The 24319-nt window shown below is 45.3% G+C and overlaps 1 protein-coding gene across 1 annotated transcript in view; it reads left to right on the top strand.

Annotated features, from left to right (window-relative positions):
- The window catches only part of PPFIA4 (PPFI scaffold protein A4), a 1997086-nt gene that overhangs the window by 1102216 nt on the left and 870551 nt on the right, over window positions 1–24319 (top strand). The window lies entirely within an intron of this gene.

The raw sequence follows: 24319 nt of genomic DNA on the forward strand, positions 1-24319 counted from the left end.
ACCCCCTGGACAGGGTGCAGTGAATGTGAAAGGTGGGACATGTACCACTGTGTGTGCCATGTCCTGGCAGTGAAATAATATCTATTTCACTGCTGAAAGACCATCTTGCCCATTAGAATAGAATGGTGAGGCTGTGTAATATGTTTTCCAGCCTATCTCCCCAAAGGCTTAAAATGGAAAGGTGAAGTGTAGTATGCCTGAACTCACAATGCAGTAACACATGTTTTTTATGAAGATGGTTTTTGCATTGTGTGTTTGTAAGCCACTCTTTTAGAGGTGGCTGGGTTTTTGTGCTTTAAACATTTCTGTGTGTCTCTGCCTGGTTGTGGATTGACTGGCTGGATTTGAAAGCAATAGGATCTGGGGAATGCCTTGACCCAGGGGAGGAGGTGAGACAGCACAGGCTAACCTGCATCTGGTATGTAGGAGGAGGATTAGGCCTAGAGGTGAAGAGGCCTGGGCTGGTGCTATAAAACAATTGTCCCATCTGCTGAGTGATTGAGAATCCAGACTCCCACTAATGAAAGGGAGAAGGTGTCACTGGTAGGGAGGCCCCCAGAACTGTTTTGAGCAGGGATCAGTGCTACCTGTAACAGCCTTCAAAGCCATTGAGAGGAATAACTATGCAAGCTGAAGCCCCTGAACTTTGGGGAATGGCTTGATCAAGTGTGAACAAGACTGGAGCTACTTCGTGGTCAAGAGGAACCTTTGCCAAGGAAGAAACAACTAAATAGACTGCTGGATAGGACTGTTCTTGCAGTGTGATCTGGGGCTAGCCTGCAGTATGCTGTTTTAACCAAAGAAAGGCAGTAGGGACTTTGCTGTGTGTTGTGTCCCCCTGCTTGAAGGACTTTGCTGTGTGCTATGTCCTGAAGTAACTATCTCCAAGGGCCTGAGGTGAGCTGGCTCCCTGTTTGGAAACACAGGAACACAAACGTTTCCAGAGAAGACTCTCACATACTCCATGGGTGCGTGTGCTCTGTCTAGCCTGAGACCTTCGCAAGTTGTGCCCTGTGATCTTGGGCACCGGAAGTTCCAAATGAGACTCAGAGACGCACTGTGCATGTGCTCTGTCCAGCCTGAGTCCTGTGAGAGGATAATCCTGTGAACGTGTGTACCAGGGAATCAAGTAAGTCTCAGCGACGCTGTGTGCATGTGCTTGGGGGCAGACTTGTGTGTGGATTGGCCCGTGATCGTGCACACAAGAAGAGCAAGTGTGCCTCAGCGACGGTGTGTGCGTGTGCTGTTCGCAGCCTGAGACCCTTGCTGGAGGCGCCCTGTGATCGGTGGCACATGGAGATAAAGTGTGTCTCAAGCAACGCTGTGTGTGTGTACCTTCTACTGCCTGAGACCTGTGCAAGAGGTGCCCAGTGATCCGGGGCACCGGAGGATAAAGTGTGTCTCAGCAACGCGGACTGCGTGTGCTTTCTACTACCTGAGACCTGCGCAAGTTGTGCCTTGTGATTGTGGGCACAAGAAGATCAAGTGTGTCTCAGCGATGCTGCGTGCGCGTGTCGTGCGTAGCCTGAGACCCTCATGAGGAATTATCTGGTTAACATGCACCCGGAGTTTCTGTGCGTCTTAGTGACTCTGAGTGTGGGTGTAGTGTGATGCCTGGGCTCTTCCCATTGCCTGGAAAGTCAGTGATTGCATCGGAGGCCCAAGTCACTGGACAAGGAGATGAGAGTGGGTTCCCGCTCTCCTGGTAATGAGTGTCGACTCCTGGGGCGGGCTCGGAGGGAGACGCTCTCAGCCCCTCTCTCTGTTCTGCAGTGCGAGCCTCTGCTTTGGCTCGGATTGAGGCACATGTGCCAAGGGAGTTCCGGCACCGGGCCTGAGTGCGACGCTGCAGTTACTATGTTCTATCTTACCCGTGTGGGGAGGGGCAACTGTGGGCGGAGACTAACCACAAGCCAGCACGAGGGGCGGAGAGACCGCCGAAGGCACCATGAACGGTGCTGGGGTAACTTACGTATTGCAGAAGTCCTGCACCACGATCTGCCAGATTGCCGTATTACACATTGCATTAGTGTTGCCTACAGAACTGCCGGATATTTGTGTTCCAAATTGCATTCGTTTCGCATAATGAATTGCCTGATAACTGTATTACATGTTGCATTGCTTTTTCCCACTAGAGTACCTGAAGGGGAACCGTACGCATTGCATTACGGGGGCATAACAGTTTACCGCGTTGTTGCTTTACGCATTGCTTACAGTGACTGTACAAATCGCCTGATAACCTTATTACAATATGCATTATTCTTATGTTGTGAAGTACCTGACTGTTGCATATTGAACTGCATATTACGACATTAGGATTACGTAGGATTGTTTAGTTTAGCTCACTAATATTAGGCCAGGTGGAACATTACCCCGACGCATATGTTGGTTTAGTATTGTGTGGTCGCATCGTATATCGTTTTATAACATATACTTGTTTTCTATGAAACTTGTTTGGCATCTATTTGTGGTGTCATCATTGGATTGCCGTGAGCGTAGTTGCAAATACTTTTCACGTTAAGCCTTGAAGATAAGCCTGGTTGCTCATGCCAAACTACCAAGGAGGTGGAGCCGGGTCTATCCCTGGATGCAACCTGTCTTTTCCCTAACGTTGGGGCTCACGGGTCCTTGCTAGGCCTGCGGTACCTACCTTAGCCAACCAGTGATCTTTGGAATTCTAACATTACATATATGGAATTTTAAGCCGTGTAACAATTTATTTGCACCCAACTCTGTGTCTGAGACTTTGCTTCTAGAAAAGAACAGTGTAAATACTACAGAAAGATTCAAGACTAGTAGTTCATGGCATATTAGCAATTTGTCAAAATTCTCTTTCATGAGAGACGAGGGCGCCATTCCATATCTATCTCTGGAGTAGGTCAAAGGGGTGTTCCCACCATTACAGCCCCCATGACTCCTCAGTCTTGCCCATTGGACAAGGATGGCGTCTCTGCCCAGTAAATACAACCTGACAACTCGACCAATCAGCATCCCTTGCTCAGTCTCTCTCTTTCTAACTGAAACCTTCTTTCTGAACAGCAGCTGGTTAGATCTTCGCCTGCTGTTTCAATGAAAAAAACAAATATTCAACAAGTCTCCCTCTCCGAGCAGGTAAAACTGCACTTAAGTTCAGAATGGGTTTTGGCTAAAGCCTTGAATGACACAATGCACACCACATACCACAATGCATCTGAAGACATACCAATTTCTCAACTTCAATCTCTTCAGCCTGAATGAGGGCCCTCATGTTTAACTTCAGGCTCTACAGAAGGCTCTAAGATATCTGCCAACAATGGACTTTGACGGGGAAATCAGCATGCCCTTTCACCTGTGAAGGACATCGTCAGCGCTTCTCCCACGCATACATTAACATTTACTAGTGATTTTCATGACGAGTCCCCAATTCAAAATGGTAATATAAATTCTCCTATCGATAAAAGGACCTGGAAACAACTAATTAATACTCTTGACACCACTGCCAAGGCTTTTGAATATCAATCAAACAGGTTTGATAACAAAAATCTCATTGCTAGAGATGCTAGCCCAATACATGTCATACACAGCATCTTGCTTTTAAACACACACAATTCACCAACTCCCAACCCACCAACGTTCGCTCCGTCCAGCATACAAGAATGTCTCTGTTCAACCTTGTTGGACAGGTTACTCTATCAGAATTTTAAAAGTCCCTGTTTAAATTACTAACGATTGACTGAAAAAACAACAACACGCATTTAGGAAGATCCTAACCACACAACCAGATTACACCTTGCTCCAGCCCTGATAAAAATCCCTTAACTCAACCTGGTATTGAAAAAGCTTCGGCATTTCCTCTTATCCAAGAAGGGGGGGAAATTAAACTAGTCACGGATTCTGGAGATGGATTTTACATACAGATATATCCCCACAGATGTTTATTTTCTCCCTCATGGAGAGCATCTCTCTATAACAAGCGAATTATTGGGCCTTATGAGAGTGCTCATTATCTTAGCAATGTGTTTTAAGATATGCTGGTGTAATTTCACACACTTGATTGCTACGTATTGAATGTATGTCTTTGTTGTTCTTTAATTGTTTCATTATCACAAGTGTTTGATTAATGTATATTAGCACTTTTTGAGCCATGTATCTTTGAATGTCCCAGACAAGAGTGAGATGTTTCATAAAAAATTGTTTCTAAAAGTGTAAATCCTGGAGAAATGATTAACTAGGCCCAAAGACTAAATGTATGGGCTCTTAGTTTACTGAAATAAATGGCAGCAACTAAAATTGGTAGCCAGGTCTCTTGTTCTTTTAAACTTTAACACTTCCTACCCGGCCACCTGCTTAGACGTAACCCCCCAATTGATGCTCAACTTTCTAAAAGTGGCATTTTTTTAGACCTGCAATTTAAAAACCAACTTTACTAAAAAATGTATTTTTCAAATGTGAGCCCAGAGACACCAAACTCCAATTTTCTATCAGCTCCCAATTGGAAGATACACTTATAAGATGTTGCAAGGCAGCTCCAATGCTAACCTATGGGAGAGATAGGCCTTGCTGTTGTGAAAAACATAATAAAGAGTATTTCACTAGGACATGTAAAACACAACAGCACATGTCCTACCTTTTAAATACACTGCAGCTTGCTCATACCTTAGGTGTGCCTTACATGTTCCAAGAGGGAAAGCGGGACCTGGCAAGTGGGTGGTACTAGCCAGGTCGAAATGGCAGTTTAAAACTGCACACACAGACACTGCTGTGGCAAGTCCGAGGTATGTTTACAATGCTACTCATGCGGGTGGCACAATCAGTGCTGCAGGCGCACTAGTAGCGCTTGATTTACAGGTCCTGGGTCCACACAGTGCACTGTACTAGGGAATTACTAGTGATTTATGCATATCATGGAGAAACAAATCACAATCATATTTTACACAGGGAGAACTTGTACTTTAGCACTGATCAGCAGTGGTAAAGAGCTCAGAGTCCTAAAACCAGCAATAACAAAATGCAGCACACAGTCATAAACTAGAGGTCAGAAGCAAAAAGTCAGGGGAATTTCACACCAAAAGCTGCCAGGTCTAACAACCAGTTTCAGCTCAAACCTTGATTTCACAGAGAGCGTACAACAGAGTTTTCTCTCAGCCTTCACGTGACCCATCAACAACTTAAAAAACAATCATGAATATCTGTAAGGCCGGAGAACTGTAATTTAGCTTCAACTAGACTGTAGGTGTCTGTAGCAGAAGAGACACAGTCCAAAGCTGGCATGACACTCAGTAGGGCAGCTTTCAAGACCATCCACGCTACTGGTCCCGCTTAATCCTCAAGTTGGAATGCTCTGTCCAGTAGAGCAAATGGACATTCTGCCAGTCCTCAATCAAGAGTTGGGATTCCCAAAGAACAACTGCATGGCTTGTCCATGCCCTTTACCCATTCTGTCACAGTTTCTGCTCAAAATAACACATCCGAAGTCGCCTCCATTCTAATGTCAATCTGGCACCTGGCATACACTTCCCAAGGCTATAAAGAACTTTTTTCACTGAGGAAACATTGTCAAGTTTCTGGCTTTTCACCTAAGATTTTTGCCATTTAAATTCTAACAACATTGTTGGCATACAGTTTATTTCCTAAAATATATTGCCCCTAAAGGAAGCAACAGCCATGACTTGGTCCAGTCAATCATCAGTCAACACAATATGTGAAAATTACAAAATATTATCAAAGTGGGGTAAACTGATACCACTTTCAACAAAGCCCCAATATCCACCAGCTCTTATTCAGAAGGATTCTGAGCATGCCCATTGCCAGTCCCCCCTTGATCAGGATAAACCCCAAAGTCCCTGCAGGCCTGCTAAATCCCTAAGAACAACAACTCTTCTTAGAGGCACAATTGGCCCCCTTCACTCAAGAACATTTAACAACTCACAAGCTCTAACTATTTTCACTCAACCAAGCAGGGAGACACTGCAAGTTCACTACTTCTCCCGCAGAAATGCCTCAAGAGGACTGGGATTGACTTTCTGTCACTCTGGACGGACCCTCATCCAACTGTCTTGCATTCAAAGGGTATACCACCTCAATGCCAAACTTGAGGAATGAGCCCAAGTTCATAAGTCTACTTTCCTGTAACATAGCTGGTCGTGAAAATATCTTAACAGATTTGAACGCTATGTCCTTTCTAACATCCCATGACATTATATGAATCAAGGAATCACGTGGTAGCTACAATTAAAGAATCTGGCAAGCGAAACAGAGATATGAGGAAGCACTCCAGATTAAGCTTTTCCTGGCCTGTTGAAATAACAACTCTAACGAATTTTGACCCATCATTAATCGCCTTAATAGAGAGACTGACACTGTTAAATTAAACTGAAACAACGTCCTTCTAAAAATTGGTCCACACGTATTAGCACCCTTTATAAAACCAAACCAGAGAGCTCCAATCTGCAACTCAGCTATTGTAAACCCAGACTGGTACAGAGAAGGTCTGAGGCATAAGACGTACAAAGCCTTCAAAACACACCTACCAGCACGGCCAAAAGAATAGCAACCTCGATCAAGAAAAGCAGAGCCTATGGTGCTCCCGGCCCAAATGGCATTTCCGACACAGTATATAAGCAGGATGCTGAGTTCTGGCCCTGACTGATGGATACATTGTTCATAACTTGCTTCACCACTGATTCCATCCCCCCGACCTGGCAAGGATGAATATTGCATCCCATCTATAACAAGCATTGGAAATGCAATAGGTCTCCTTTTTTTTTTTTTGAGTTAGAGATAATGGCATTGTAAATGCCAATGTATTTTAGCCATGTGTTTTGGAGTGTAAGCATGTGGCGTGTGTTGGAAATATGTGTGTTGGATTGGAATATTAGCAATGGTGGCATGCTGCGCTTTAACGCATTCTCTTTAAAAGGTAAAGTGCAGCATAGTGCTATTGCTACAATATTTAATGGTGGATGCGTTAACAATTGATATGTGCATTGACGGGTGGTGGATGTGTGTGCCTGTAGGAATTGTGCAGTGATGGCTGGTGGTGTGTGTGCTTGGTGGAAGCGTGCAGTGTCGGCTTGAGGTGTGTGTGCCTGGTGGTAGCGTGCAGTGACGGCTGGTAGGGTGTGTGGCTGTCAAGCATACAGAGATGGATGGTAATGCGTGGGCTTGGTGAAAGGGTGCACTGACAGCTGTTGACGAGTGTGTCTAGTGAAAGAGTGAACTTGGCTGGTGTTGTGTGTGACTGATGAAATTCTGCACTGACAGCTGTTGGTGTGTGTGTGTGTGTTTGGTGAAAGCATGCACTGACATTGTGTGTTGTGTGCGTGGTGGTTTTGCGGCACTGATGCATGGTCGTTTTTGTGTTTGGTGAAAGCGTACATTGATGGCTGGTGGTGTTTGTGCCTGGTGAAAGCATGCACTGACGGCTGGTCGTGTGTTGTGGTGTGTGTTGTTTTGTGTGTAGTGGTGAGTGTGTGGGGGTGAGTCTGTGGGGGTGAGTGTGTGGTGGTGAGTGCGCGGTGGTCAGTGTGTGGTGGTGAGTGGTGGTGAGTGTGTAATGGTGAGAGGCTGGTGTGTTTGTGGTGTGTGTGAGTGTGGTATATGTGTGTGGTGCTTGTGTTTGTGTGGTCTGTGGTGTTTGTGGTTTTATGTGTGTGGCACTCACTCTGCACTCACTCTGCATTCACTCTGTATTCTGCCCTCATTCTTTTGCACTCACACTCACTCTGCACTCACTGTGCACCTGCACTCACTGCAATAGGTCTAAGATTTTTTTGAGTTAGAGCTAATAGAATTGTAAATGTCAATGTCTTTTAGCCATGTGTTATTGAGTGTATGCATGTGGTGTGTAGTGGAATTATGTGGGTTTGATTGGAATTGTAGCAATAGTGGCATGCTGCGCTTTAGATGAATATGTTTGAAACTAAAGTGCACAATACTGCAATTGCTACAATAGTTAATTGTGGATGCGTTAACAATTGATGTGTGCACTGATCGCTGGTGGTGTGTGTGCCTGGTGGAAGCGTGCACTGTAGGCTGGAGGTGTGTGGGCCTGGTGGAAGCGTGCACTGACGGCTGGTGGTGTGTGTACCTGGTGAAAGTGTGCACTGACGGCTGGTGGTGTGTGTGCCTGGTGAACGCGTGCACTGACGTCTGGTGATGTGTGCCTGGTGGAAGCCGGCACAGACGACTTATAGTGTCTGTGTCTGGTAAAAGTTTGCACTCACAGTCACTCTGCACTCACTCTGCACTCACAGTCACTCTGCACTCACTCTGCACTCACAGTCACTCTGCACTCACTCTGCACTCACAGTCACTCTGGCACTCACTCTGCACTCACTCTGCACTCTCAGTTACTCTCGCACTCACTCTGCACTCACTGTCACTCTGCACTCACTCTGCACTCACTGTCACTCTGCACTCACTCTGCACTCACTCTGCACTCACTGTCACTCTTCCCTCACTGTCACGCTGGCACTCACTGTCACTCTTGCACTCACTCTGCACTCACTTTCACTCTTGCACTCACTCTGCACTCACTGTCACTCTCGCACTCAATGTCACTTTTGCCCTCACTCTGCCCTCACTGTCGCTCTCGCACTCACTCTGCACTTACTGTCACTCTGCACTCTCACTGTCACTCTTGCACTCACTCTGCACTCACTGTCACTCTCACACTCACTCTGCACTCACTGTCACTCCCGCACTCACTGTCGCTCTCTGCACTCACTGTCGCTCTCGCACTCACTCTGCACTCACTGTCACTCACTATCACTCTGCACTCACTGTCACTCTGCACTCACTCTGCACTCACTGTCACTCTGCACTCACTCTGCACTCACCGTCACTCTGCACTCACTCTGCACTCACTGTCACTCTGCACTCTCACTGTCACTCTCGCACTCACTCTGCACTCACTGTCACTCTCGCACTCACTCTGCACTCACTGTCACTCACACTCACTGTCACTCACACTCACTGTCACTCTGCACTCACTGTCACTCTGCACTCACTGTCACTCTGCACTCACTCTGCACTCACTGTCACTCTACACTCACTCTGCACTCGCTGTCACTCTGCACTCACTCTGCACTCACTGTCACTCTGCACTCTCACTGTCGCACTCACTCTGCACTCACTGTCACTCTCGCACTCACTGTCACTCTCGCACTCACTCTGCACTCACTGTCACTCTCGCACTCACTCTGCACTCACTGTCACTCTCGCACTCGCTCTGTACTCACTGTCGCTCTCGCACTCGTCTCCCAGCTGTGTTAGTACACATGGTTTGTTTAACGAGCTTGTTTGACTGACAGATGAATACTGCATTAGAGGTATCGATGGTTCTTAATTAGAAGGAAAAAAAAACACAGCAGCCACGTGAAAGTCATTCGTGATGGGAAACAGACCAGTGGCCTCAGGATGGGCGGCCCGTGAGATGTCGAAACCACCAATGTATTTCGCTACGAGAGAAACATTGACTATCTATTCTATGCTATCAGATCAGGAGGATACACACAACCTAAATGTTCATGTTAATATCGAAGTCTTTTAGCTTGCCGGCTGGCATTCCACCATGTATTTGCCCTCCGATGCCATTACTGTTGAGGGGGATGACAACTACACAAGCTGGTAAAGCTATTAGTATTCCTCTCGCTAAACCAGGGGTCTGCTTGCCAATAACTAATTTACAGGGACCAGTTCCATAAACTGACCTGCACTTTATTCTTCAGTCCATCTGCAAGAATGTGGTTTTAAATAGATCTACCTTTACTTTTAATCAGATTTTGTCAACTCAGTTGTTGAAGCAGAGAGGGTACTGATCAGTTTTAACTGAAGTTGTCGACACATCCCGTGGCACTCCACTTCATCAAGATAAGAAGCTTCTAAATTGTGGTTAGTATTGTTATTTTTATTTTTGCACTTTTATATAACACGAGCTCTGCCTAAGATCGTTGGATCGCATTACTTGATCGGCAGTTACATCACACAAGGTCAGATTCATTTCTATGTGTGTTTTAGATTACAGGGAGATTAAGTAATTTGCACAGAATCACGTGGTGTTCAGCCAACGCTGGGATTCGAACCTGTTCCCAAGTGGCCAGCTCTGACTTTACAAGCATCAGGTGCGTGCAGGTGGTCAGAGTCCAGCTGCGGCTTGTGGTTTCTGTGCGGGCGCGGGGGAGGCGCGTGCTGGTCTTGATGCACTCTCTTTTCTGATGGGTTCACCTTTGTAGCACCTGGACTCAGCTCAGGTATGTTTGTAACCATTCACTAGTGCACGTGCAGCAAGTTGTTGACAATTCCGGTGAACACACTGCAAACGTGCCAGGCGACAGTTAATATAGGCCATTTTAACCCCTTGCATGCTGGTGACGAACCCCAGCCGTCACGCTCCGCGCTGCTCGTGTGCGGATGACGGCTGGGGTTCGTCACGGCCCCGCCCTGTTCGTTTTTTTACCGCACAGCGGCGGAAACGGGCCAGCATCGAAGGGGTCAAGTATTCAGCAATGAGTATATTATTTGGGGATTTCCAAAGAAAATGTAAACAAAGCTGGACTTTTATCTGCTACTAAATCATTTACAATTGTGCATGTTGTGCCGTTTGAAGGTTACACAGACACCACGAATTCAGCGGCCGATCAGCCAGGCCCACAAGAATGCCCATTTCTCAGTTAACTCTTGAGACCACAGACCCTACCTTGTAGCTTATTCTGTATGCGCGCACTCACACCTGAAAAAAATAGTAAATAGAGAGTGGTGAATGCGCGCACAGCGCGCCCACCATCTGCCTTCAATTACCACGGCCCCTGACAGCTGGTAATTGAAGATTAATGGCATTCTCCTGCGCGTCTCCGCACGGAATATGTAGGAAGTTGAGAAACTTAAATGCCTATGTCCTATTGCGTGCTGTCTTATAAAAACACAGCAGTGCGAGGACCAATTATCATGCAGATGGGAAAAAAAGACGACGAAAAATCTCGCGCACAAAGGAATTTTTAGGTTGCTTTGCCGACACGCTAACTACAGGACTCTTAGGCTCCGCCTTCACTGCTACGCAGTGTGACGTAGGCCCGAGCCCTAAAAAGGGTCATCCAGTCTTTCCGGTAGAGGCAGGACCTGGCCTGGTGGTTCGGGCTGGACTGTTCCCATGGGGAGCAGGGTCAAAATTGATTTGCATATGGCTGCGTCTAAACTGGAATGGCATGGTGAGCAATAAAACTATGGATTTAGGGCCAGATCTCTGTACAGTGGGTGAATGTTTGATATTTTTAAGCATTTCGGCCATGAAATGTTCTTTTTGCATTTTCTTTAAAAGTTACATTAAATTCGGCCTGGGCATCAGGTCGGCTTCAATGCCACGATAAATTTTATACCTCACGGTACCTAGTTAGGTAGTCTCACGCAGAAATTAGTCAGGCTGCCGTGTGAGCCGGTAACCCTGTATTTGCAAATGAGGCTACTAACATTTCTACAGTAAAACAACACTTTGAGGGGTTTTGCTGCAAGGACATATATAAACATCCATGTTCATCATAATAATATACGGCTTCTAGATTTAGGGCTCTCTAGGCATTCCTTAAGGGAGATTTACATATGTTGTTAAAGGAAAGGGTGGCTTTAGCCGTTAATAGTAATGGCAAAGTCGAACCTGCAGTGTGACAACTGCCCTTTCTGACTGCAGTGGCAGACTGGGAGCAATTTTGTATTTTGTCACACACAGGGTGGCTCAATCAGTGCTCTAGTCCTGGGTGGACACTGCCTTACAAGCCCTTGGCACCCTGCATACCATATATGAGGGACTTATAATTAAGTCAGTTCTTGCCAATTGGGGATAGCCAATTCAACATTCACTTTGTAATGGGTAATAACGCTGGCACTCAGGTCTGGTTAACAGGCTGCAGTGCACTATCAGAGTCGAAAACTCAGCAGCTAATAGACCAAATGGGGGCAAAAAGTGGGGTGAGATCTGCAAAAAGACTGTTTCCTTACAGTTGTGTATTAAAGAGTGTGTTAGAATGGTACGGCTGAGCTGTGCCATAGATGGACATAAAGACAACAGACATTAGTCCTTATTTTTGTCATAGAATCAGGCTGCTTGATGGTGAAATGCGTGATGAGGCTATGTTGGGGTAGGCTGACCAATCGATTATTGCAATACCTGATCTTCACAACTAGGTTGTTTAGAAGGGCATTGACTGTGTGAAGGATTAGGTGATGGAGATGTTTAGAAATATTTATTATCTGATCAGTAGCAATTCTAACTCTAAAATGTATTTTTTTGTTTGCATTCATGCTGACGTCAAATATAGTGCCAAGATTTCAGGTTGGTGAAGAGAGTTTGAAAGAGCTTTATGTGAATAGAACTGGAATGGCACTGAGCCGGGAGCTTTCGATCCTGGAGTAGGGAATATTTTAATCAAGGAAAAACTCAGTGAGTGATTGGTGCCACATCCAACGATGAATAGCGGCTAAACAAAATGAGATCCAAGAATGAAGGTGGTTGAAGGAAAGGACAAGATGTGTGTTATTCTCATGAAGGTGGTCTTAGGGAAGTCGTTGAATACCATGAGAGGGAGAGAAGTCAGACTGATTTTAGTTCCATAGAAGTGGTGCCAAGTAAGGTATCTCTAACATGGTCAAAGCTGTTAAATGCTACAGTGAGGTCAAGCAGTATAAGGATGAAAGTTAAGTGACTGTGATGGGCATAGAGGTTGAAGTTTGATATGTGAAGGAGAAAAGAATTTGGGGCATGCCATAAAACCACACTGAAGTGTTAATTAGGTTACACTTAGTCAGACAGAGAGTAAGACTTTCTTGAGCGAGGCCTCGACTCTGGCTCTTGAAGTCACGATAGGGAGAAGTGAAAATCCGTTTCAGGAAATCGGGTCATATATCATGGCTGTTCTCCTGTAACCGCACGTATTAGACTGTTGCTGCAACTGAGCAGTACTTCTGCTTGCTGTGCAAGATATTTTTACCAGAAATTCTTGTTCCTTGTACTAAGTTGATGGTGTTTGGACCCACTTCTCCCTTTTTTTATATTAGCTTATTTTTAGGTCTACCTAAGACAGCACACATGCACCATTGCTTGTGACGTTCTATTTTTTTTTTTTACTCTAAAAAGGAGCTTTTAGTCCCCCCCCCATTACTTACCTTTGATTAGCTTTTTTGTCACTCTTATTTTCTTCCTTTTCATTGTTTAGCATATGTGTGTACATGATGGCTTAATTTGTCCCCATGTAGTTTTTCTTTCTGGGAGCATGGACCAAATACTGATTGATTACTTGATTAATGTTCTTCCACACTGCTTGCTTGTATGTTCTTTTTACCTGAATGTTTGCTGCGCTATCTCATTTTTTAGCTGCTTTTATGCTCTTCCTTTTTGCTTATTTATCTTGGGCCTGCTGCTCCCCTCACTCATTATTTGCTTTCCAGATTTTTAAAAACGTCATTTTCCAGGAAGCCGTTTTTCTCCTGCCAGTCTTGTCCGAGCCGCATAACAACACAATTTATTATGTTTAATAAAGTTACTTATTGCAGCATTCACTAAGAGTGCATTTGTTTATGACTTGTACTTGTTTCGGTTTTATTCCATTTAATGCCGCCTACCCTCCCAATTTGGGAAAGCCAAAGTAAGTTACATGTTTTTAAATTGTACCAACTGATGATATCAGTGCCTGCCTGAACACATGTGTATGCATGCAGTTCATAGGTTTAATACATTAATAACATGCCTTACCATACACATACCATAACAAGCTATAAGATAACAACATACCATACTATACAATAAGAGACTATAACATACCATATTATACAACAACTAACAATACCACACATGCCATACCATACTATTCAATAACAGGCCATACCATATCATACAATATTTTGACAATCCATACCATATCATACCCACCCCTGAACACTCAAGTCACCCTCCCCTTACTTTACCCACCCCTGAAAACTCAAGTCACCCTGACCTTCCTTCACCTCTACTCACCACTGAACCCTTAAGTCACCCTCACCTTTCTTTATCTATAGCCACCCCATAGCACTGAAGTCATCCTCACCTCTCTTTAACTCTACCCATTCCTAAATCCTCAGGCCACCCTCAGCTCCCTTTACCTCTACCCACCCCATAAGCCCCCTGAACCCTAAAGTTACCCTGAAATCCCTTTACCATTACCCATCCCTGAACCTAAAAGCCCTTTTTTTTTTAAAATAACATAAAATGTATATTAATGTTTTTAAAAAAACTTACCTGCATGGTAAAGTACATTGTGTGTACTAATACTTACCTATGTGGTAAAGACTGCACGATAAGTGCTAGGAGATAAAGGCTGTTTCCTTTCAGGCAGGATACAATTGTTCTGGGGACACTGTTATTTGTTTTGTGCCTAATAGTATGCTTGGTGGGCAATTTTGTCTCTTTGACTACACCCTTTACTTTAGGTCTCACCTGAGACAGCACAGGCGCTGTTACTTGCGAGACACTTTGTTTACTTAGGGGGCTTAGTGCCCACCCATGGCTTCATGATCACTCTCATTTCCTTGCATCTCTTTGGTCAGCATCTGTGGGCTTTGCTTCCTCTTCATGTGTTTGACCTTACCAAGGAGTATCACCAGAGCAGTGCTTCTCTTAGCCAGTGTGCTTACACTGCTCACCCCTTTCCGAGGTATTTTTTATTCCCTTTTACTTGCATCCCCTTCCTTCTTTCCCCTCCCTCATTGATGCTCCTTCTAAGTAGTTCTTGTTCAATATGCACCTCCCTTATTGTTGCTTGCCCGTTCTCCCATCACACCACTTCTCTTCGTTGCTTGCCCCGTTCCTACCTCACTGGAAAAAAAGCACCCAAAATTCACACCAGCGGGCGTCAAAATGCTACAAAGATACAACCGGCACTGCGCTCCTTGATCTGCATTGTCTTTTGGGTGCTTTTGTCATGAGGGGCCAAAACAGCAAAGTTCTGCTATGACGTAGGATAATGAAACACTTTTTTGTGAGGACCTAGAATAATCCATTATTAAGAAAACGCATCACTGTCCCTCGCAGTCTGTGCTGGCCATGTCATTTCACTTTTTTAGGTCCCGCTAGCGAACGCAGTGCATGCGCTACTTCGTCTTGCGAGGCTCTATTGTTGCCGCTTTCTATGCCGAAGGGAGACAGGAGATGGCACGCGCGGACAGTAGATGTGCACACGTATGGACAGGAGATGTGCACTTCGTAAACGTGCACATCTCCTGTCCCCGGAGGCTGGCAGCGCGTCCATCGCATGCTTTCAGATTCCCTCCCCTCGTCGGCTCCACGGAACCAGCTTGTTTAAGTATTACATGCACTTCCTGATGGCAGAAACAGCGAAATTGTATTATCTTCCCCCTTCCCTGCCTTCTGCCACCTCCTGGGCACCCGCCTGGTCTGGCTTCATTGCCTACCATTGGACGCTGTTACACGCCTCGGCGCGCATGCAAAGGCTGTCAGGTGTTCCTGGCACTGCTTGTTTTAAAGTTGTGCCAAGCTCAATATTGCAATTCTTTTCAGGAAGTAGGACAAAGGGATTTGTGGTTGCTCTCCTGTGAAGTGGGCTGGCGGTGCTCTCTTAATTGTGCCCCTGCCTCGTATTGGCAGAACTTTTGCGTGGCATTTCTTCCAGAAAAGGAAAAACTGTGCGTGTGTGATGTGACTGTGCACTCGATGCTCTCCCATCAAACAAACAGATTTGCTCTTTGAACCACTGACTCATAGCGCTATGTTTGAATGGGGGGTGGGGCGGGGGACCAAATTGCCTCCTACGGGTCTCCAGCAGAATGCTATACATCAACTCTCTATAACTAGTGTCATGCCCTAGGTCACACTGGAAATGTGATTGACAGACAAGGGGATGCAACAGAAGGATGTGGTGATCAGCTGTATTACAACAGTCTCTCTGCGTTCTGTCACTCTCCTTGTTTGTGTCTAACCAGTTGCTTAATTTGTGGGGTCTGCACAGCTATTTGCCTTCCCATTTAGTGGTCTATAGTGCTCGTATGCACGTATGTCGCATCTCTTGTAGATTCCGAACAAACCACGGTTTTAAACGAGCATTGGTGTCTCTCTGACGGCCTCCAAGCTGGCTTGTGTTCTGCACTTCTTTCCCACCAAAGCAGTGTCCAGTGCCTGTGCTCGCCTCGAGGACTCGTCGTGTCGCTGAACCCCGAGCGAATTATGTGAGCTCTTGTGTTGTTTGTAGGCGCTTCTTGGTGCTACACAGACACACAGAAAGACTCTGCATGTCCCATATGTAAAACAATGGATAAACCATTTTCTTATCGCCAGATATTCAGCATGAAGCTCCCATGCCCAAATGCAAATTCTTTTTATGCTGGGAAGGTCACCTCTTCTGCAGCATCATTTCCGTTTGTGTGTATGTATCTCTTTCCATCTCTGTTCTCTTTGTATAACTGAATCTCGATTTAGGACGCTTACTGTGTAGGTCTGTCACACATTCCTTTTTTTCTCTCCCTTCTTCCTTAACACCTTCTCCCTGTAGATCGATCCATCCAGCTACGATTAGCCCCCCCCCTATCTTTAAATATGTGCCATTTCCTACACCTTCTCTGCTGCACTGTCTCATTTCACTGCTGTCCCCCTCTTTTCCTCTCTACTCCCCTTGTTTCATAACCTTCAGCAATGGTAACCAGCAGCCGCACAGCTGTACAGCATGCCTAAATGAAATTTGCAAAGCCAAAAGCTGTACCATAGATGAGACGTAGTGGCTTTGTCAATGTCTGTTTTAGTTTCGATACACTTACATGAGACAGTTTCCTTCTTTTTTTAAAACAACTTTTGCTTTCCTTGATTTTTTCACACCATTTACTTTAGTTACTTCTAATTTCCCAGCATCTGACAATTAGGAGGAGTTTGTGAGGAGAGAGGGAGTGACTGGACTCTGCTTAGTTTTCCTTTGGTTACCTCTGTTTCTATTTCTGTTTTAATTTCCAACCTCCATTTCTTCCCTAGGCAATAACCTCACTTCCTTGTTTCTTCTTTAACAAAGGGGGCGGAGCAAAAAATCAATCGAGCCATAGTGCCCCTAATATGGGTGTCTTTGGGAAATGGTGCAGTGGGCGCGAAGAGAGGGCATGCCAAAGGCAGGCCAGCAGGCACCCGTCTTCACCCAGGCGTGCATGTCATGCTACCAGCTTCAGTGGTGCTTTTCCAGTGGAAAACGTCACTGCTGAAAGGATTAGATACTTTTCACTGGACTTGATTGCACTCAATCCAGGTACGCTGCAGCATGTCTTCATTTCAACAACCTCGACGTTTAATATTAATTACTAAATGTTCAAATGGCCTGAGTCTAGTAAAGCACAGAAAGCACTTTCATTGTGCCTCACTAAAGATACGGTCAGTACAAGACTTTATCCCAGAACTAGGCAAGGGGTGGTGTATAATCCAGTAATCTGGCAATGAGGCGCGTGGACCCTACTGGGAGTTGGCTGCTCCATACATACCTGAACAGGATTGGCACTCTGAGAGAAGGCCTGCTTCAGCCTTACTTAATATTTTCAACCTGTTCTTATACCGATCCAAAGATATTTACAAGCAGAAACCTTTTCAGGAAAAATGATCACCCCACTTCAATCCCAGAGACTTTCTGCCTTTTTTATTTGTCCATAGTCCTAAAGATATAGTTTTGCTGTGGACTGACTATGCCGCAGTATGCTGCATCTGCCTTTTTCCTCCATTAATGAGAAAAAAAGGGGAACTGTGACGAGACTACCTCGAGAGCCTGGTCTCAGCTTCCCTGTGAGACTCTCTCAGCAGCACTCTCCACTCCTGCCAGGTGAGAGGATATCCACATTAACAGATGCCAGGCAAGGCTCATCGGAGCATTAGATAAAATAATAGGGACCCGGGATTCTTCTCGAATAGGAATGAGATATTCACAGCATGGTATAATGCTGCGCTTCAGTCACTAACAAGCAAATGTAAACAGGCTGTGCACTTCTACATGATCAGCATGCACGCGACAAACACAATCTGGTGCGATATGTCTATAACAATGCCACTGTCAAGGCCAGAGCTGCCAGCCCCATATTGTCAGCATCCGCTGTTAATCAAGAAGCTTTCAAAATTCCTAGTGAATTTCGACATGCACAGCTACCAGCCACGTGAAATTGAAATAGGATACAAAACCGATTCTCTTTTTCGGACTACAAGTCAACATGCTGGTTGGTAGGTGGTAACCTCAGGAGATTGCCACCCCACACGAGTCAATGATAGACTGCGGATTTGGGAGTCCATGTTAACACATCGCTTTCATTTAAGACAGATGGTAAAGCTGGTTGGATCTTGTTATTCCCCCTTTTATTTGCCTAGGAATATTCTTCCCCTTCTGCATAGTTCTCAACATAGGAATGTGGCACAAGCCGTAGTAACCTGGAAGCTGGGTAGCGTTAATCAACTACAGCGAGGCATGCCAGGTTACCTGCTTAATTCCACCCACACAATAAACCTACCTGCCCCAATGGTCATAGGACTTCCCAAAAGGTTGTTGACTTCCATTGCAGTACCAGAGCTTCACTGGCTTCCAATACGGAAATTAATTATTTCAAAACCCATGGACTTTTCATAAAGCTTGGTGCACTCTGGGCCCTCAGTTTGGAAAATCTTGAATTAAAATCAACATTATGGCCCACCATCCATGAAAGCTGATCTGCTAAAGGTTCCTAGGATACGTCAAGTTAGACTCCTTTACCTATTTTGCGTCTAAAATGTGGGACAATTTATGTCTATCGAACTGAAAAATATCAAACCTGCTTCTTTTCCAGAAAGAAAAGTTAAAAACTTGGTTATAGGTTCAATAATAGCCCTTCTTTTTTATTAAAACATGCATAGAACGGATTATTTCGGGCAATAGTTATGTTAGCGCCAAGACACCTCGCTGGAGCTCAGAGAGTGCTCTATAAATATAATAAATAAATAAATAGCGGTAGAAGAGAGAGACAACTGAGTGATTATTTTGTAAAGGGCACGAAATGGGCGTGGGGTATTATCGAAGCACTGTGGATGAGAACAGTGAAAGAAGATGACATTTCCAAAGCATTGATTTTATAATGAATAATTTATTATTGATATTATTAAATGAGTGATTCATAACACTGAGAAGACTGGAGTGAGTATTTGTGAGTGAGTGTCCAAGAGAAGGTGTGTACATAATGCAAGTAGTAAATGGTAAAGATATGTAATGAGGAAAGTCAAGGAAAAACTTAGGAGGATTTAAAAGAAAGAGTCTGTATTGCCAGGATACATATATGTCTGTCATAAGGGTGGGTGTACGGAATGGACAATGATAGTGAATGAGTTGAGATTACATGAAGAGGGACAGAATCTCCTACAGAAGTGGAAGTTGCTGTGAGTCAATATTTGAGGAGGAGCCGAACTCCTCCATGTTTATGGGATGAGTGCAAAAGAAGTAGTAATGTAATGGGGTCAATCTGAATACTGCTTATAATAGCTGCATCATGTTGATCCATGCTTCAGGGATGGTGGTGGGACTAGAGGTGTGCACAATTTGAGTAATTTCCATTTGGCTGCCAGGTCGCTGGTTCAAAGTCCATGGCAGTATAAATGCAATCAATGACTGAAGTCGCTTACTATCCTGAAGGCAGGTGCAGCACTAAATGCAAGTTATCAGATGTATGCATGTATTTACAAGATGTTATTACTACGTGACATTACTTAACCTACTTCTGATACAATTTCTGCTGTTATCCTCTGCTTTTTTTGCACATTTGTTTTATGAATAATTACGAGATATTTCAGAGAACGTATTCGAAATTACATGAAATGGAAATCGAGCATTTAGTGCTATACATACGTGCAAAATGCCTCCATGTGTACAATTTGGATGTGAGGATGTATTTATTATGCGCTAAAAAAAGTAGCACAAAGATACAAGTGCAATGTACGATAACTACTTGTGTTCTGGTCATTCGCATTATTCCCATGCTCATGCAATAGAATTTTTATGCAATCGTTTTTTTTTTTAAATACATGACCAGCAGTAATGGGGTAACTTCAGGCATTGTATGTAACAAGCATAACACGAAATGCTGGAAAATACAAAATATTATGTTGGTGTAATGAAACTTTTGCCTGGGCCTAAGTGAAATGTGTCAGGGAGTGTCAGAAGGAAAGTGATCAGCCATGAGCGCGGTCTTTTTGCTGATGGATCAGCTTTCCTAAGTGATGAAGAGGGATGAAGTGTCTTTGTGGAGAAGGGTGTTTTGAATGTTCAAGATGATGTGAGAACCATTGCATGCCACTGTACAGGAAAAGATGTCTTGTAGGGATGAGGAGTCTTGTGGGTTTTGAGAGCAGACACTTGTTTTAACAGTGTGGGAAGGCCAGTTATTTACTCAACCGGTGGGGGCTGACCAGGGGCACAACTAGGTCTTAATTTCGGGGGGGGCTAACATGGCAAATGAAGGGGCGTGACTAATGTTAATCAATGGGGCGGGGCTAAAATGTCAGATAATCAGGATCTATTAATGCTCAGGTCAAGCGGAGAAAACATGCAACCCTAAAATTACCCCCTTGCACCCCAAAACCCATTACCACCCTGAAATCATCCCCCTAGAACCCCAAACCCACGCTGATCCCTAAAATTACACCCTTACCCCCCAAAACCCATACCCACCCTGAACCCTAAAATTACCTCTGGCACCCCAAAACCCATACCCGCACTGATCCCTAAAGTTACACCCTTGCCCCCTTAAATCCATTACCACCCTGAACCCCAAAATTACCCCCCCCCGCACCCCAAAACCCATACCCACCCTGAACCCTAAAATTATCCCCTGGCACCCCAAAACCCATTACCACTCTGGACCCTAAAATCACCCCCTTGGAGCCCCAAAACTCATACCCGCGCTGATCCCTAAAATTACACCCTTGCCCCCAAAACCCATACCCACACTGAACCTTAAAATTACCCCTGGCACCCTAAAACCCATACCCATGCTGAGCATTAAATTCTCCCCTGGCACCCCAAAACCCATACCCACCCTGAACCCTAAAACTGCCCCCCTGCTCCCCTGACACTCGAAAACCCACACCCACCCTGAAACCTAAAATGTCCCCCCCTCACACCCTAAAACCCATACCCGCACTGAACCCTAAAATGAACCCCATGGCACCCCAAAACCCATACCCACCCTGAATCCTAAAATTGCCCCCCTGACACCCGAAAACCCATACCCACCCTGAACCCTAAAATGAACTCCATAGCACCCCAAAACCCCTAACCACCCTAAACCTTAAAATTACCACCTGGCACCCCAAAACCCATACCCACCGTGAACCCTAAAATTGCCCCCTGACACCCGAAAACCACACCCACCCTAAACTCAAAAATTTCCACCCCCTCACACCCTAAAACCCATACCCGCCCTGAACCCTAACAACCCCATGGCCCCCTAAAACCCATTACCACCCTAAACCGTAAAATTACCCCCTGGCACCCCAATTCCCATACCCACCCTGAACCCTAAAATTATCCCTGGAACCCCAAAACCCATGCCCTCCCTAAACCCTAAAATTACACCTGGCACCCTAAAACCCATTACCACTCTGACCCCCAAAATTACCCCCAGAACCCTAAAATTACACCCTTGCCCCCCAAAATCCATACCCACCCTGAACCCTAAAATTACCCCTGGTACCCCAAAACCCATACCCACGCTGAACCCTAATATTACCCCTGGTTCCCCAAAACCCATACCCACCCTGAAGCCTAAAATTACCCCTGGCACCCCAAAACCCACACCCACCCTGAACCCCTAAATTACCCTCCTGGCTCCCATACCCGTCCTGAACCCTAAAACTGCCCCCTGGCACACCAAAACCCATTACTACCCTGAACCCTAAAATTATCCCTGGAACCCTAAAACCCATACCCACTCAGAACCCTACAATTACCCCCTGGCACCCCAATCCGTAACCCACCCTGAACCCTAAAATTACCCACTAGCACCCCAAAAAATGAACAGTACAAACTTACACTACATATACATATTCGGAGGGGACTCTCCTCTTTAGAGAAAGATCCATGGCCCTGTTCATCATTTGTCTGGTGAGCTGCGCTGTGGATGTGAATTCCCTACAAGTGCAAGGACAGCAGGGGGAAAGGGATGTACAGTGCAGGTGAAGCTTTTCCTTTGTAAATTAATTCCTGCTGGCGTCATAGCCCAGGGTTTGATGTCTGTGCACTTGTATGGAATACACATCCATACAAGTGCACAGACAGCAAACCCTGGGCTATGACACCAGCAGAAATTCCTTTACAAAGGAAAAGCATCACCTGCACTGGCCGTCCCTTTCCCCCCTGCTGTGTGCATCTTCCCACTCCCACCCCATGCTGAACCCATCAAGTGCTTAGGTGAAATCCCTGCCTTCAGGCAAGGATATCACCTCGGCGCCAGTAAAGGAAAGCAAGAGGTGGGGGCTGGGGGTTCCCTGAAACTGTTCAGAGGCTGGCTGGCTCGGGCTGCTGGGCCTCTCAGAAAGCATCAATAAAAATGACATTCTCAGCTCCGATGCGCAGTCATTTCAGTGCGTGTCAATTAGCCCGGGCTGAAGAAGACGACGGGGGGGGGGGGGCTGAAGCCCGGTGAGCCCAATGGGTGTTGCGCGTTTCACTGATAAAATTGGGACACAATGCATATATACCCAGTGTCCAGTGGGCTGGGACGTGTGCCGCCAATACTTGGGACAGAGTGCGCATGTCAGTTGGAAAAGTTCTGGAGGACATTTATCACTCACATAATGGGACATGGTGCACGTATTAATACAAGGGTTGCTAGGGGAGATGTATAATTTAAATAATGGTGTGTCATGCGGATGTATGACATTACAATGCATGCTTTTACCACGCATGCCTTTACAACGCTGTTTTTACAACGCATGCCTTTACAACGCATAGTGCTTTGGGGCGCTGGATAGTGAATAGTTTAATTTACTATTCCAAATCCAGTCCCCGTGGATAGTAGGGAAGGTGTTCGATAGTAAATTTAACCTATTCCCTATCCTAGAGCGCCCCCCAGCACAATGCGTTGTAATGGTTTGCGTTGTAAAAGTTGCGTTGTAAAGGATGTTTCCCGTGTCATGCATATATCAGCTCACAGAATACTGAAAGGCACCAGTCCCTCAATTATTGTACAGGGTGACAGGTTTTTGTAATAATGGGTGGGAATTCACATATTTTAGTATTTTGAAATGCAACAGATAACAAGGTGCGGTATCATTCACATAGGTGAGGGAGCCATTCTCTCAGATACACAAAGGTCCAAGGTAAGCGTATAGTTCAGAAAGAGTGGATGTAATTTTGATCAAGGTGCAGCTGACAGCTCATGGAGGTCTGGTTACCATTCATTCACATGCACATGTAAGCAAATGGTGGAACAGATCTACCCACTACCACACAGGTACAAAAATGTTAACAAAAAACCTACAAAGGATAAAAAGCATGAAGAAAAATCTTAACCTTTTGATTGTTTTGGCCCAAGTTAATCATTACTGGAACCCTGGGAGCCCACTGAATCGCTATTGAACCCAGGAGCCCCCACTGAGTCATTACTAGAAGCTGGTGACACCGGCCTAAGCAATGTTAATGATGTTAACCACAAAATAACACACAAAAATACTGCAACAGGTATCTATCAAACAAGTACACAAATTATAAAAAAGGTTATTTATAATTCATAAGTAAATATAAAAAAATAAATGTTCATTTAAATTGGAAGGTTAGAGCTTTTTCAAATTAATTTTAGGCCACCCCTCATCTATACTATATTCCTTTTAATGCACTTGCACTGCTCCCACAAATACATCTCTACATACCAGTTTAGGGCCTCATTACGATGTCTGTCGGAAAGCAATCCGACCGACTCCTTGTCGGAATCGTTTCCGACTGCCTCGGATTTACAGAGACCAACCGACTGATTACGATGCCTCCGAACACCGTTCGGTGGGACTCCCATTGACTACAATGGGAGCCTGTGTTCCGACCAACATCACAGACTCCCATTGAAAACAGGGGTGATGGCCGAAAACTTTGCACCCTGTGGCAGGTACCCCATGGTGCCGGCCTCACCATGCCTTGTTGGAAAGAGGGGACCCATGGGCCCCAAACGGAGGCCTCAGGGTGAAGCGGGAAGTTGGCTTCCAACAGCAGTTCCATGTCAGATGAACCGAGTTGGAAAGGCTGTCCGAATCCGGCATCATAATAGCTCGGTCGGAAATGCTGTGCATAGAGCTGTTTGAGTCGGCTCCGACTGACTTGGTTTCTCCAAATGC

This window comes from Lissotriton helveticus, chromosome 5_1 (assembly GCF_964261635.1).
Source record: "Lissotriton helveticus chromosome 5_1, aLisHel1.1, whole genome shotgun sequence".
Lineage (NCBI taxonomy): Eukaryota > Metazoa > Chordata > Amphibia > Caudata > Salamandridae > Lissotriton > Lissotriton helveticus.